Source organism: Mirounga leonina, unplaced genomic scaffold (genome assembly GCF_011800145.1).
Source record: "Mirounga leonina isolate KUSES-001 unplaced genomic scaffold, KU_Mleo_1.0 Mir_152, whole genome shotgun sequence".
Lineage (NCBI taxonomy): Eukaryota > Metazoa > Chordata > Mammalia > Carnivora > Phocidae > Mirounga > Mirounga leonina.
In genome coordinates, this window is record NW_023270380.1 from 6,361,103 (window position 1) to 6,377,475 (window position 16,373).

At 43.5% G+C, this 16,373-nt stretch overlaps 1 protein-coding gene across 3 annotated transcripts in view; it reads right to left on the reverse strand.

Annotated features, from left to right (window-relative positions):
- Window positions 1-16,373, reverse strand: part of LYST (lysosomal trafficking regulator) — a 182,324-nt gene that overhangs the window by 164,943 nt on the left and 1,008 nt on the right. Inside the window, exon 1 of one of the 3 annotated variants that reach the window (XM_035008509.1) lies at window positions 3,613-3,693. The exons of 1 other annotated variant lie outside the window; for it this stretch is intronic. The gene's annotated coding sequence lies outside the window, so the exon portion shown is untranslated. Of the gene's footprint in view, window positions 1-3,577; window positions 3,694-16,373 lie in introns of those variants that run through there. One more of the 3 variants, XM_035008508.1, reaches the window with a different exon arrangement.

Here is a 16,373-nt window from a genome sequence, read left to right on the forward strand (position 1 = left end):
GTGCCTTGTTTTCTAATCACAAATTACAAAGCATCTGCTTGGCAATCTGGTCTATAATTTTTCTAGGAGTCACTTAGTGTCAAGATGTTCAATGTATAGTTTCTAGGCTTCACTACACCCCTCTCCCACTCCATTTTTAAATTTAAAATATGTGATTCTTCAGGTTTCTGGCAAAAATCTTCTATCCTCTTTACCTTGTAAAGATGAGTGGTTACAGTTGTATAAACATTTCTAAGTATGTGCAGTACTCTCCCTTATCAATCATCTATTTCTTCCACCCATTTAAAGTGGCTAGAAGTTCTCTTATTTGCTCATGCATTTTGAGTTTCAATTTCAAGGAATCACATTTGGATGGAACAATGACTAGCCTTTTTGGAAAACTGTTTAATTCCTTTCTTGATTAATTAAGAGGATCACACTTTAAGCATTACTTTTTCATATTATTAAATAAGATTTTTCTTCCCCCCGCCCCAACTCTTAGACCTGAAAAGCATTCGAAGTTTCTAAATGTATCAGGTCTCTTTCAATTACTATAAATCAAGGCCAGGAGAATTAAGAGAAACAAGGACAAATACTGTTGAGAAGCAACAGCAAAAGAAAGTAGGATCCAAGAGAATATGGTGTTCCCACTGACTCCAAGATCAGTTTATAACTAGGTATTAATCTGACAGTTTCTTAATATACTTTCATAATATATTTAGGTTGAAAATCCATGTAAAAACATTAGTTTATAACCTGGGTTCTTAGTGTAAGGGACAGACCTTAAATTCTAGGAGCCTGATATATTTTTGATACAAGTTTTACAGGCCAAATTCTATTGTTCCAAATACTGCATAATTTGATGAAAAGATCTCCATTTAACATGTGATGGCCCATTTATTTCAAGCCATCTTTAATGAAACTAAAGAATTAGGATAATCCCTGTATATTACTGACTCATTAATAAAGTATTAAAAATACAGGTCATTTCCATTGTAATTTCACAAATGGCCAAGTGAAGCCATGTTTGATAATAAGATTTCCGAGGCTTAAAAAAAATTCTTGAACTTAAGCCAGCCATCTAAACATAATTTGGGAAAAGATTAATCATTTGAGGTGTTCAAGTTAAATAGAGGAACAAACTACAAAGGTACTCTAAAATTATGGATTATATGGCTTTCTCTACAACTGAAACTAACGAACAGATGCTCTGAGAGCAAGCAAATAAAAACAGAACTGCCCTTAGTGAAATGAATGTCTAAGTTGGTCCAAAAGAACTAAAAAGAAAATGAGTATGAAAAAAAGTTGGCAGTTTATGGGTAAAAATATTAAGCCCCTGTTACAGTCAAGATAATGTAACATCTTCAGTACAAAGTCACTGCAATCTACTGCTAATAATCTCTACTTGGACATTTCCTTTTACTGTCTTCTAACCAACCCCTCATAAACCTCATCTCAGTATGTGTCAACTTCATCTTTATACTTGCTTAGGACAAAAATTTTGGTGTCTGTAAGTCTCCTGTTGAGTCTACCCTCAATTCATCTGGAAATCAACCACTCCACCAGGTCCACTCTGGTCCATATTATAATCATCTCTGACCCGAATTATGGCAAGGGTCCCTGAGCTGATATCCCTGCTTCCAATCCTGCCCAATCCCTCCCCCTGGCCCAAACAGTCTATTCTCCAGTCTATTCTCTGCTCCAGCTACCAGGGTGACCCTTTTAAAAGTCTGATTATATCTCTTCTCTATTCAAAGGGATGACTCCCCTTCTCACTCAGAGTGTTAGACCAAGTCCGTACAAAGGCCGACAAGGCCTCACCCAACCTGATTTCCCATTCCCTTAACTGACTTCACTTGTACTACTCTTACTTTGCTCACTCCACCACAGCCAAATCAGCCTTTGAGCTGTCCTCAAACATGCCCAGTACACTCCTGCCTCAAAGCTTTTGTAAGTGCCTTTCCCTCTGCTTCAACACTCTTCCCCTAGAGAGGGGTATGGAGTACCTTCTCACTTCCTTCTGGTCTTGGGCTCAAATGCCATGCTCTCCAGGAAGTCTTCCCTGGCTACCTGTAGTTAAAATTGCAACCCTCTCCCCTCACCCTCCCTCTTTCCTGCTTTTTTCCTCTATGGTCCTTAACACTAAATGACATAGCACATAGTTTATTATCTGAGATCCCCCACTAGAATAGAATGTAAGCTCCATGAAGGAGGGGATAAATATCTGTTCAGAATACTGGCACACAATACATGCTCAATAAGTACTTACTAAATGTATATATCATTTTATAGTTCACAAACTGCTTTCATGTAAGTTAAATTATATAACAACTTATTTTCTCCTCGTTCCTCCTCTTCTCCAAATTCCCCAATCTTTAGGCAGTAACAATATGGATGAGAGCAAAGAGCTATTAGAAAAAAAGTTGCTGACTACTTGTAAAGCTCTTTAAAACAGATACCCCATGTTAATAACTACATCTCTAAAATGAAAGCTCAGAGTCAACATCTTTATTAGCATAAGGTTTCTGGGTGTGGAAGTTTAAAGTAGCAGCAGACCAGCCAAGAATCATCAGAAAGAAAAGCCCAATTCAGTTTGTCCTATCAATCTGTTAAACAAACCCTAGGAAAAATGAGAGTTCCATTCAATGTTCAAGGAAACGTTGGTCCGTATTCAACACAAGACCCAACTCCCTTAAAATTTTCTATCTGCTTAAAACAAACCTCATCAACTACCAAGTGCTGTCACTGGGTGTGTATGGTCTGTTGAGCATATAGGGAATGTTTTGTTTTGTTTAGCCCGATAAGAATGAAGGCTAGGGAGCGGTTCTTAAAGCCTCTGACCCTAGCCTCTCCACTACTAAACAACCCGTTGACCTCCACACCGTGGGGCCCGGGGCTCTCCCTGGGTTATTTCTCAGTTTATTCCTACCAGAGGCGAAGGGGCATCTCAGCCAAGGCTCTAGTGATGCCCCGGGACAGACGGCAGGTGTCTCAGAGGATCCTCTGGAGAGTCTCTCGCCCCGGCAGAGGGTGTCACAGGCATGAGAAAAGCAACAGACCAAGGCACACGGGGGAGATGACAGATGGGTGCGCACCGCGGGACAGGAGCACAAGGAGCGACTGCAAGGGTGGTGGCGCGGAAACTGTCAACTCCCGTCGTCGCCCTGCCAGTCTGGGCCCGGTCGGGGTGGAGGTAGTGCCACCGCACAGGACAATAAATACAACCACGCTGGCAGCAAATCGCCGCCAGCCTACTCGACCCCCGCGCCCCCCGCCCCTCCCGCGCGCCGGGAAATAAAGTTGGTGGCGGGTGGCCGCCGCGAGGGTCCAGAGGGGCAGGGAGGAGCTCCCGCCCGCCGCTCAGCGGCTGTCAAAGGCTGCCCGGGCGCCGTGGGGAGACATCTCGGAGACCCGGAGCCGGGGAGGACGCCCGAGGACGGGCTTGGGGCCGAGTCCCCCGTGCCCTCAGCCGGGTGGCCGCTACCCCCGGCCCGGGCTGACCGCCGCCACCCCAAACCTCCTTCCCTCCGGGCCACGGATGGTGTCCGGGACCCCAAGCCCTCGGCCGGCCTCATCGGCGCCCAGCGGCCGCCTTTACCTGCTGTGTGGCTGCCGTCGCGCGCTTCCACTCACCGGGAGAATCCCCAGTCGTCGTCGCTGTCGCTGCTGCCGCCGCGAACTCCCCACCCCCGCCCCCTCAGGTAACCGAGGAAACCGGGGACACCACCCCCTCCCTTCCCTCGTACGGACCCAGACCCTTTCGCCTGCGCGTGCGCGCTTGCCCCGCCTCGCGCGTCCCGAGCCCCGCCCCTCGCTGGTAGGACAGCGTCGACGTCGCAGGCGTGCCGCGTGGAACTGCCCAGCCAATGGGGAAGTGAGGGGGGGTGGGCCGAGCCTCAGGGCGGGGGCCTCGGGGTTTCTCCCAGTGAGGGGGAGGCTTGCCTCGGGTCCTCGCCCTGTCTGTTCCATGCGTGGCTGGCTATGCCGATCAGGGGAGAGCGACCGTCGTTTGAAAAGCATCAAGCGCTTGCGCAGCGTCAGCTTCCTCTCTTCAGCATAGACGCTCGTCCTTTACTCCTTGTGTGGTCCAGAGGATGGGGGTACAAGAAATATGGGAAGGGGTTGGGAGAGGGGGGAACGGTGACCCACGAGGAAGCCTAGCCAGCCTTCCTCTGGGGCCTGGAAAAAGCCATTTTGCAAAGGTAATGGTACGCTTCTTTCAGAAACGAAGCCACTGTAGATGTAATTCAGCGCAAATGTGTATTTTTCAATTTAGCTCTCTTCAAACACATTTGTATACAGTGCGCACTGTCAACATTAGGTACCTTACAATAGCAATGCCTCCAGCAGGTGGGAGCCGTAGGTTTAATACAAGGATGCTTTGGCTGCATCACTGAGTGCCTGGCCCAGCACATGGCTGATAGGCTGCTGCCGGCAGCTGTTTGGCATTTTAGAGGACACCCCTGCTCACCCTCTGTGACAGTCCATGTGTGGCATGTCAGAGATACCGGGGAAGATCTTGAACGGGGTATAAATCCTACCTAATAATATAATAATACAAACTATAAGCAAATGGTCTACAAATTGGCGGGAATTGCGTTAGAGTCAACAACTCCTGTATTTTTTGCACAGGAATCTTTAAGAAATAGAAATAATTCAGGATGTTATGTCTTAAGGCTGTATACCAAATGCAACTCTCATCTGACCCAATGACAAGCAAAGTTGACCCAGTGATGTAATTTGAAGCAACTCCTGGGGAAAATTCTGCACTTTAAAATACTCCCCACTGACGCTTGAAGTTCAACCATTAGCAGTTCATAACTTTAGGCAGAGGTTGCCCACTTCCTCTGGCAATCTGTCAGAATGCAAATACTCCAAGGATGCGCGACAACCAAAGTCACTAACAAATTAGTGAAAGAGATGTGTTAGGGAAATCACTACTCATTTAACAAATATATAATGAGCACCTACTATGTGCTAGGTACCCTGCTAGATGCTGGAGATACTTTGGTGAATTTCCCTGAACTAAAAGAGGAAGAGGAAGCCAAACTTGACCCGTTTCACAGTTTTACCTAACAGTGAACCTACTCTTATTTTCACATCAACTTTTACCCACTATCTTAAAAACATCTTTTTTTTTTTTTATGGACAAAGAAGTCATAGAAATGATAAGTAACGATCCAGTTTCTGTTTCTTGATTGCAAGATAATCAATGATCATGATTTTGTTAAAGCCTAACAGAATGAAACAGACTTTGTATTACAACGGTACACAATTAGCCCTCAAAGTATTATTTATTTGTAAAAGGCACAAAGTAATGTCATTTCTGACTATTCTTTTCTCTGTATATCTGTATAACCAAGCTACCACAGTATAAACTTTGTTCAAACGTATCTTAGAACATGGATATTTAGTATACATAATTAGATAAAACTTAAAGGATTTCAAATGAACACAAGAAATGTGTAACCACATACATTCAATAGAAGAAAGAAAAAAGAAAAAGTAATAGGTATATAGAAGGAAGCCTTACTTATGTATGTATCACCCTTTGGAAAACTTTGTAAGTGGGAAGTTCTCCAGATAATTTGACTCTAAAATTAGATTCTAAAATCAAGGTTTTAAAAGATGCAGTTAATGTACAGTTGACTCTTGAACAACACAAGGGTTAGGGGCGGTGACCCCTGTGCAAAGAACTTCTGACTTCCCCAAAACTCAACTATTAATAGGCTACTGTTGACTGAAAGCCTTACATGTATTTTGTGTACTGCATTCTCAAAGTAAGCTAGAGAAAAGAAAATGTTAGGGCGAAAACTATAAGGAAAATACATTTATACTAGTGTATTGTACTTATTGAAAAAAATCTGTGTATAAGTGGACCTAGGCAGTTCAAACGGTCAAATGTAAATGTGCATTCCTCATTATGTACTCACCAAAATGCCTTAAAATAATGATTTCATGACTACATGGATATATAAATCAGACCATGTCTCACCTCCACTCAAAACCCTGCAATGGGGGCGCCTAGGTGGCTCAGTGAGTTAAGTGTCTGCCTTCGGCTCAGGTCATGATCCCAGGTTCCTGGATCAAGCCCTGCACTGGGATCCCTGCTCAGCGGGGAGTCTGCTTCTCCCTCTGCCCCTCACTCCCCTTGTGCTCTCTCTCTCTCTCCAATAAATAAATAATCTTAAAACAAAAACAAAAACCCTGCAATGGTTCTTCTATTTAACTCAGGTAAACACCAAATTCCTTAGAAGGACCTACAGAACTCTACACCAGCCAGATCCCCACAACCTCATCTCTTCCTACTCTCCCAACCCTGCAGACCTACTGTTTACCAAACATCCCAGACACCAAACATCCTGCCTTCAGGCCTCTGCACTAGCTGTTCCCTCAATCTGAAATGCCTTTTCTCCAGATAGCCACATGTAGACCTCTCTTACTTCTTCTATCTTTGCTCAGATTTCACCTTCTCTGTGAAGTCTATCTCAACATTGTCCTTAACCTTGATAAGAGGAGACTGCCCTGGGCCCCACACTTGAGTGTCCCTCATATCGCAAATGCCATATGTTATGGATGGAATTGTTCCCGCCCTCCCCCCAAAAGCATATGTTGAAGTCAAAAGCCACAATGGGACTCTGTTGGGAAATAGAGCCTTTAAGGAGGTAATTAAGGTTAAATAAGGTCATAAAGGATGGAGCTTATAAGGACTGGTGTCCTTATAAGAAGGAGAAGGGACACCAGAGCTTCCCACACCCACACAGAGGAAAAGCCATGTGAGGACGCAGCGAGAAGTCAGCTATCTGCAAACCAGGAAGAGAAATCTCACCAGACATCAGCCTTGCTGGCACTTTGATCCCGGACTTCCAGCTTCCAGACTGTGAGAGACTCTATCTGTTCTAAGTCACCCAGTCTGCAGTATTTTGTTAAGGCAACCCTAGCAGACTAATACACCCCCCAAAATAATTTTAATAAGAACGTACTACACAACTTACACATCCATTATATTCATTCATTTTATTATCTCCCGCATATAGACTTCACGAAGGCAGCCACCTCTGTTCTGTTTATGATGTGTCCCAAGTGCCAGGACAGTACCTGGCACACAGCAAGCATTCAGCAAAATTTATGGAATGAACAGTTTAATTGAGACAAGTTGGTTTCAAGTCCAGTAAATATCCAAATAGTTAATCTTAATTTTAGGTGAGGTTTGAAACTTCAATGCCCACTGCACTGTACTGGAGCAGCAATGGATTTTTGAAGAAGTGGTAGAGAGGATGCAGGGCTTTCATTTTTGTAACAGTAACATGGTCGAAATGATCTAGATTTCCACATTTGACTACAGACGGAGCAATTGCAATATTGAAAAATTATAGGGGTGCCTGGGTGGCTCAGTTGGTTGAGCGTCTGCCTTCAGCTCAGGTCACGATCCTGGGATGGAGCCGAACGTTGGGCTCTCTGCTCAGCGGGGAGTCCGCTTCTCCCTCTCGCTCTCCCTCTGTGCTCTCTCTCTCTCTCATCTCAAGTGGATAAATAAAATATTTTAAAAAAATTATAGGGGTGCTTGGGGGGCTCAGTCGGCTGAGTGTCCAACTCTCGGTTTTGGCTCAGGTCGTGATCTCAGGGTCATTGGATGGAGCCCCACGTGGGGCTCTGCACTCAGCGGGAAGTCTGCTTCTCTCCCTCCCCTCCCCTTATGCGCTCGCTCTCTCAAATAAATAAATAAATAAAATCTTTTTTAAAATCACAGATATACAAATTTAGTTTTGGAGTGCTTTATGTTATTAGGATGTATATGACTCTTAAAAATGTGCTTTTTAGTAGGCACCTTAAAACTTATTGAAGGAGTCAGTTCTTAATGTCTCCATTAAGTTGTTTAACAACATTTGATCCTTCTTTTTGCAAAACTTATCAGATTAGGTTTTAATAAGATTTTTTAATGTAGTTTTCTCTACTAAATCACTGCTAATTTTGGGGGAATTTTTTAAATTCCCCAAAGTATGTATATTTTACTTTAAGAACTCTTATGTCGTTACATTACAAGATTTGTAAACATCAGAAATATTTTAGTGAGGTGCTTTTTACAGCCAGTTAAAAGTGTTAAAACAACCTAAACCTTTCTTCTTTGTTGTGGAAACTTCATGCTGAGTGTGTCTTAGTGTCCCACTTTCCTGTGTAGGAAAGACGTACTTGTGGGCAGCAGTGTCATTAATTCTCATAAAAGTTTTATTTTCTTTTTAAATTCTGAACTGTCTTTCTGCTTAGAATGGAAAATACTTGCTGTAGTAATAAATGCAAATGTTACGACAAATATACAATATAGAAAATGAAAGTCTTCTGTGATCTTATCCCAGAAATAGGCACTAGTAAGTGATGTACATGCCCACGGACACACACACACACGCACACACAGCTATAAAGTTGTCAACATTATTGAAAAAGGAGGAATTTGAGTCCATTATTGAGCATAATTCTTACCCAAGGGATTTACTTGCCATTTCTTATTTTAACAGTTGATATTTGTCTGTCTTAATTCTCAATATGTTCTTGTGCTCAAGTTTATGATGAACTTTGAGTTGTAACCTGCTTGAGCTGTTTATTTTGGAAGAGCAAACTAAGTCCATCCGACACAATAGACAGGCTAACAAGTGGAAAGAGATTTTAAAATGTTATAAGAAATGCATGTTTGCTATCCATTGCCAAGAGCCCAGGGGATCATAGCAGATTAAAAAATCGCAAGAACCCTCTAAAGCTCACAGTATCTCATTTAGAAGACCGGAAAAACTTATCTGCAAGTTCACAGGGCAGAATATCACTTGACCAGTTCAAAGCAAGGGTTGGAAAGGGCTGGTCAGATTCAAAGTGAGGAACAGGTGAAGATCTCTTTGTGTTTCACTGCCCACTCAAAAAAAAACCCTGCTACAGAAAAAGATTCTTAATATGTACACTTTCTCTATAATTTCATATACACCACGATTTTGGACCACTTAAAAAAATATCTCTAACTCTACCTAATACCAGATATAGAATCCACCGGTAATGTTGTTAGATTGATCCATTATTTCAGGCCTTGATTCAATTACAGGGTATTTTCCATGTACTTGCAATGTCCGGAGGCTTTGGGATATAAAGGTAGAGGAAAGACCTGGGACTCCCGGGGACCCCAGACAGGAAGACAGCAGTGACAGTGGAGGGTGATGAGGGTGAGGACCATGTCATGCACGGGGATTCCTAGGGCACAGGGGAGGGACATCCCACCCAGGTTTGCGATCAGAAAAGCAGACTTCAGGCAGGCCAATTTTTCCTACATATGCCTGTAGTGCCCCCCATCTAGATGGACCAAATTTTAAAAATGAAAGGAGTGTCGTGAGTTTTTCACAAAGTTAAGTTTATTCAATTCAGGAAGTCCCCTTCTGAAACTACAGCCTTCCTATGTCTTCAGAATTGAAATAACCTTCCTTTAGGATTTGACCATCATAGCCATGTGTATGTTCAATGTCCTTTCTTGACAAAGTGATTTACAATTAAAGAGTTGGCAAGCTGAGTGGTCCCTGAAAGAGTTTGTTGCTCTGTTCTTTTTGTTGATGTGGTGGCTGTTATTATTACTGTTGTTGTTGTTGTAGGGGTCTATAAAATCCACGTGTCCGGAAGCCACGGGCAGCAAGGACAGGCCTGGCAGAGTGTTCCGGGGCCATGCTCCTCCTCGGACCTGCAGAACTTCTCACCTGGGAACTTGTGAGAAATCCAGAATCTCAGTCCACAACCCCAGACTTACTGAGTCATACTTGGCATTTCAACAAGATCCTCAGATGATTTATATGCACATGAAAGTTTAAAAAGCCCCACTCCAGGAGAGGGAATAGCATTTGTACAAACTGATGAGGGAGATCACGGTGACTGGAAGATCCTTCCCAAAATTGAAAGAGTAAAGGCCATGTTTCAAGGAGGATGAGGGTGATGTTGGCAGGGCAGGCAGGAGGTTGGGCAATGATTAATATTTGCCCTCTGCACCAACTGTACCCAGATAGATAACTGCTCCATGTTTCATCCTGGTTGTCTTATTATTTACCTATTTATTTATTTTTAGAGAGGGAAGGGGGAAGGGGGAAAGGGAGAGGGAGTCAGAGAATCTTAAACAGGCTCCACACCCAGCACAGGGCCCAACGTGGGACTTGATCTCACAACCCCAGGATGATGACCTGAGCCGAAATCAAAAGTCGGATGCTTACCTGACTGAGCCACCCAGGAACCACCATTCTGGTCATTTTAAATTAAGCCATGTTCCATATTGCGTACATTGCTCAATCACTTGTTGCCGAACCTCAAAACATAGGTTAAACTCTTACAGAACAAATAAATATCTTGGGCCTATTGGGTGGCAGATAGTGGGATTCATCATAACTATAATAATAGGTCATGCTGACTCTCCAGAATGACTGGTGAAGAGTCTGTTTTAATGAGGACCAGACACCAAAGAATAAGGTTTACCCTGAGCCAGGGTGCTGCTCTATCACGTGGATGGAAGGAGCCCTGCCCCACCTAACAGTTTTGCTATCGCGGTTAGACTTCATCCTATGCTAGCATAAGGCTGCACTGAATGTACAAGAGGCACTTGGTAATTACAAGTTAAGATATAAATTAAAGTATGCATTTTCTCTCTTTTATCTACCAAAAGAGAAAGTATATCCCAAGTAAGTGTGACAGACAAGCAAGAACACAATCTTAGATAGTCTTCCTTAATGTCCCTACCTCCCAGTAACTGTTCTTATTCTTGTTATTTGTTAGTCTTCTCAAATGCACTTTGAGTTTATTATGTGGTGAGGACTCTATTTTATCTTTCTGTGTTCATTTTGAGCAGATAGAGGCTGCTCAATAAAATTTTTGAGTAAATGAGGAAGATAATGATACAGAGGAATACAAGTAGCTGGAAGAATTTTCTATGACCGATAGTCAGTCGTGGTCAACAGTTGTTAGAGGTTATGTATCTTTTATACTTCAGGAGATTTTATTTAAATCCTGATTCTGGTGCTTGGAATATCAGAATATTTTATATCTGTGTGCGTTCTGATGGGGCATCCTATTTGTTAGTAAAGCACTGTTTTATGCAAAGAGAAATCAAACTTATAAAAATTACATAATCAGGGGCACCTGGGTGGCTCAGTCGTTAAGCGGCTGCCTTCGGCTCAGGTCATGATCCCAGGGTCCGGGGATCGAGCCCCGCATCGGGCTCCCTGCTCAGCAGAGAGCCTGCTTCTCCCTTTCCCTCTGCCTGCCGCTCTGCCTACTTGTGCTATCTCTCTGTCAAATAAATAAATTTTAAAAAAATCTTTAAAAAAGAATTACATAATCATTTCCCCAATTCACCATGTAAACTAATCTGAGAGGTATAGACTTGTCATATATTTGGAATCAGAACTGAATATTAATGCAGTGTGGACTCCCCTTGTGCCTAAGCTATGTTTACCTATGGAATTCAGATAGTGGGCATTGTAGGGGTCCCAGTGGGACCCTCCAGGAATAGATCTGCATGAGTGAGGGAAGAGTATTCTGGAGAAGTTGGTACACAGGCTCCTTTAATAATAAAACTTGGGTTGCAGAGGGAAGGGATGATTGTACGTACGGCGCAGTGTCTGATATTCAAATTTGATCCCCACCAGCATTCTAGATCTAGCTCTAAGTCCTGCGATTCAAAGATATTTAAAAGGCATCTGAGATTAAAAATGGAAAAGCTTGTTTGTATGGAATCCCTGGTCCCAGGCAGCACTACGTTAGAATCTATGCAACCAAGTAGTCATATCAGAGAGCAAAGAATGGCCCCATGGGGGCGGGGGGCTGCAGTGCGTCAGCCGCAGAGGGAGGTCACTTCATCAGATGTTTGCCTGGAGTCTTGGATCGTAGCAAAAACCCTTCTCCCTGACCAGCGTGGGCTGGCACCAAAGCAATGCAGGAAACACAGGGCTCCACAGGAACCTAGAATTCATTTTGGAAGCCCTGACTTGGGGCCAACTTTTGTGTTTTAATGCAGCTATTCCATGAGCAAAGTTCTGAGAAAGCTGCATCACTTAGCAGAATAGATGCAGCCCAGGTGTGCCATCTTGTTGAAAAAAAATGTAGAACCTGTTTGAAAGTACACCGTCTGACACAGAAAAGTGCTCTGAAACACACAATAATACTGGGGGAAAATTGCAGACATTATGTTGGAAAATCAATCACTGAAATAGGAAATGAAGACTGGGTGTTTCTAGATTCTAGGACTCTGAGAAAATAGTTTATCAGATACAACATATTAAAGCATCACTGTGAACTGCAAAGGACCTTAAATAAGCAAGCATCTAAAAATATCTGGGCCCATTTAATAACGTAATCTTCTGGATTTTTATCCATAAGTTAAAAAATATATATATATCATCCTGTCACTTCCCATGTGTTAGTGCGGTCATATAGTTGAGTCAGCAGAACCCCAAGGCAACATCCCAGGAGCAGGTAAGCTCAGCCTTCAGTGGGATGAGGACTCCCAGCCAGGAGATGGTCTCCCCAAAATGCATCGCCTCCCTGGGCAGGGGGGAAGTGACTGTGGCGAGCAACTGCCCCTGTGGGTGGACTTCGTGGCCAGTGTGCAAGCTGCCATTTGACTCCGATTCTCCCAAATTCTGCAATTTCTGAAAGATACACCCCTTTCCATCTTACCCTCCCTTCCGCCAACATCAGACACACTCTCCGAAAGAATCAGACACCAGCAACTGGAAATAAAAAGAATGATTATAGCTCTGCTTCTGCGACTGCTGTTCATACAGCCCAAGTGTCTCCTCCAGACATTAGAAGCATCCGCCAAGAACGTGAGGTCACCAAATCAGAGTAATAGATGACCAGGAAATGTTGCGTAAAGCACCACCTCAAGGTCATGTGCCGCTCAGGATAACCTCCCCTGACTTGTTTCCTGCTCAGCTTATAGTGCCGTTTCTGGAACTCTGCTGCCGACTGATAATTAGGTCTACTACAGAGCAAGGGTTTCCTGATGGGGTACAGACATCATGTATTTACTCGCAGGTGTACCTCCGCTCGCAGTTGGAAACCCGGCTTCGAACGCTGAACTTGAGAACAGCTACGGCCAACTTAGGCAATCTAGTGGCCTGGGTTCTTTACCTGTTGAAGCAACTACCAGGCAAGCAGCTATCTTACCCACTATAGCTGATTCTCAACAAAGAGAAATGGAATTAGAACATTCACCACTGGGGAAGATGCACTGGTGGGTGTGTGGGGAGTTCCCGAAATCTGATAGAGTCAAGTCAGATATATAAGAGAGGTCTTCGAAAATAAGCTGAATCTGTGGCCATTGGGGACTGGGTTGGCCAAGGAGGTGGGAAGTGGTTGAGTGCCAACAATATTCACCTCAAGTGCTCCTGAACGGCACCCTCTGAGGCTGCCTAATCAGATGCTTGAGAATTAGTGTGACAAGCACCATTTAAAGGGAAAGAGAACAGGGAAAGAACATTTGCCTCCAAATTGATAGTCTCTTGTCTTAACACCATGCATTGCCCTCACCTTTTCCCCTGTACTTCAAAATGCGACCCTTATTTCACACTAAATTCCTTTCTATTTTCCAGGTCGTTTCTGAACTCTCTAGAATAGAGAAATACAGATCCATAAATGGAAAGCCCTGAAAAGGGATCTTAGTTGTCGGAAGAAGTGCTGTCTCATTTTTTCCCCACTTTGATTTAACTATTACGTTTGCAGCACTGGGCCTTCTACCTTGTACACACAAGTGATGGATTATATCACCCGAATCCCATAATTGTTCCAAACAGGGATTCTTTTTCCTGACTGCTTCTTCAGTTGCAGGGAGTGAAGAGGGAGGAACGGAGGAAGGGAGAATACATCCCAGTCAATGTTAATTTATCAGTCTATGTGGAAAAAAAAAGACAAAACAGTAGTCTTGCCTTATACTCCCTTGCCTTCTGGAGAAGTCCTTCTGAAAACCTGGAGGAGAGGAATGTCGTTTGTAAGATCTGAAAGTAACTTGGTTGGTCAGTTCTTTGAAGGCAAGGAAGCTGTGTTGATTTATGACGCAGTAAAAGTGTCGTAATTTGGCACCAACATTGTAACAGTGACTATAAACACATCTTTGGCACGCTGGTACCGTAGGCCAGAAATAACCATGTGGAGTAGGCTAGAATATTCTACCTGCAGGTTTTCATAAAAACTCGTGCCAATACTGCTCAGATGGAACGCACACATAAAGCGTAGGACTTACCATCTATTTTTACCAAGAGTATTTTTTTTAGAATTTTTTATCATCTTGGCTCAGGGCTTTCTTTCTCTGTGCCTATTCCTTATTTACAAGAACCACTCTCCTCAACTGTCACGTTTTAAAATTCTGCCAGCTACTTTCTTATCCGATACTTCTCCAATGTCCCTGGAATTCTGCTTTCTACTCCCAAAGATTTTTTTAAAAAATCTGAATAGAAGTGAGCAAGTATTGTTGTACTCTACCCTTTAAAGAATTCCATTTAACTTCCTTTGAGAGATGAATAGGAATCCTATTGACCTGCAAAAAATGTCCTGGGGTGCCAGTCCCTATGATAATTTGGATGATCTGTGTTTGTGTGTTTGTTTTGAGCATTTGGATTGCTCTTTTCTCATGAATGTACAGGAACATTTGTTATTTTACTGATGGTAGAGTCAGAGCCTAGAGAACCAGTAACTCACTGAAGGGGGTGGGGCAGGGCTGGAACTCAGGATTCTTGACTCTATACTCCCAAGCAGGTCCTAACCAAGTAGCAACTGCAAAACTTCCTAACTGGATTTCTTGAAAGGATTTTCTTAGAAGCATCTTGTCAGAGTCTAATTTTAGAGTTCAAGTGTTATTAGCACTTACACGTTTCAAGGGTTTGCAACTTCTCTATATGGGAAACATACTTTACTGCAGGGTAGAGTCTAATATTCTTTGCAGGGTCTTTGCTGTGCTTTAATTTTCTAGCATAGCTCCAAGGGAATTTATATATGGCTACATTCTCGTATTCAAAATGAACACTTACAATGCACAATTACCTTTGAGAAAAAAAAAAGATACAAGTTAAAATGATCATATGATCCAGCAAGCCAGTCATAAAGGGAACTATATTGTATGATTCCACTAATAGGAGGCACCTAGTTTGGTCAAATTCATGGAGATAGAAAGCAGAATTCTGCTTGCCAGGAGTTAGGGGGAATGGAGAGTTAGTGTTTAATGAGGACAGTTTTAGTTGGGGATGACAGAAACTTCAGAGACGGATGGTGGTGATAGTTGCCCAACAATGTAAATGTACTTAATGTCACAGAACTGTACACTTCAAATGGTAAAGATTAATGTTATATATAGTTTATCTCACACACACACTCACACACACAGACACACCCCAGGAGACGGAACGATTAACCTTGATCTAGAAGGAGAGGGATGGAGAAGTCTTCTCAGAGGACATGGCTTTGTCTTGAAAGATGAGGAGAGGTGTGGGAGGTAGGACAGAAGAAAAAGATATTCTGGGCTGAGCGAATAACGTCAGAAAGTAATAAGGCAAGTGCAAGGTCATATTCCGGGAACAGCAAATAGTCCAGACGCCTGGGTACTTGCAGGTAAGTTACAGCAGATGAAGTCACAGTGGCAGGGTGCGGGGGCAGATCGTGAATGCTCCTGCGTGCCCTGCAAGATGTTTGGGCTTTATTCTGCAGGCAATGGGAAGCCACTGGAATCCTTTAAGCTAGAAGGCGTGACCAAGCTTGCATTTTAGAAAGATAATGTTTGGCAGTTGTGTGAGGAATGGATTGGAGGGGAAAGAGATGAGAAGCAGGGACTCCAGTGGTAAGACTATTGCGATAGCCCAAGGGAAAGATCACGAGGTCCCAGCTGAGAGGATGTGGGAGGGGAGGGGCAGTTCAAGGGGATGTGGGAAACATTGAGAAGTGGGGAGAGAGGAAGCTCGTGGAGTGGAGGAGAGCTCCCAGGCTTCAGGCTTGGCTTCATCCATACCCCCAAACAGGCTGATCCACCCACAGGCTCTCCAGGTCCCCTGGCTCAGAACAATTGCTCAAGACCCGTACAACCAGGGTCCTAACTGGGGCTTGTTCTCACCTCCCAATCTCTAAAACCCGGACTTCCACACTATCCTCAGCCCCCTCCCAACTGGGTGGGCATCTGGCTACCCTTAGCATTCCTTCAAATCTCATTCAGTCTTCCCCTTCCCCTACAACTCCAGCCATGGGATTTCTTACTTGTCCCTTCATAATTCCCCACTCCAGTCCTTAGCTCTGTGCTCATTCCCTCTTCCTCACAGACCAGTCTCTGGCCTCCAAGATAGGGGGGTAGGGAGAGATGTAAAATCTCCTTAGCATAGATCAGGGATGTAATAGAGGCTGAA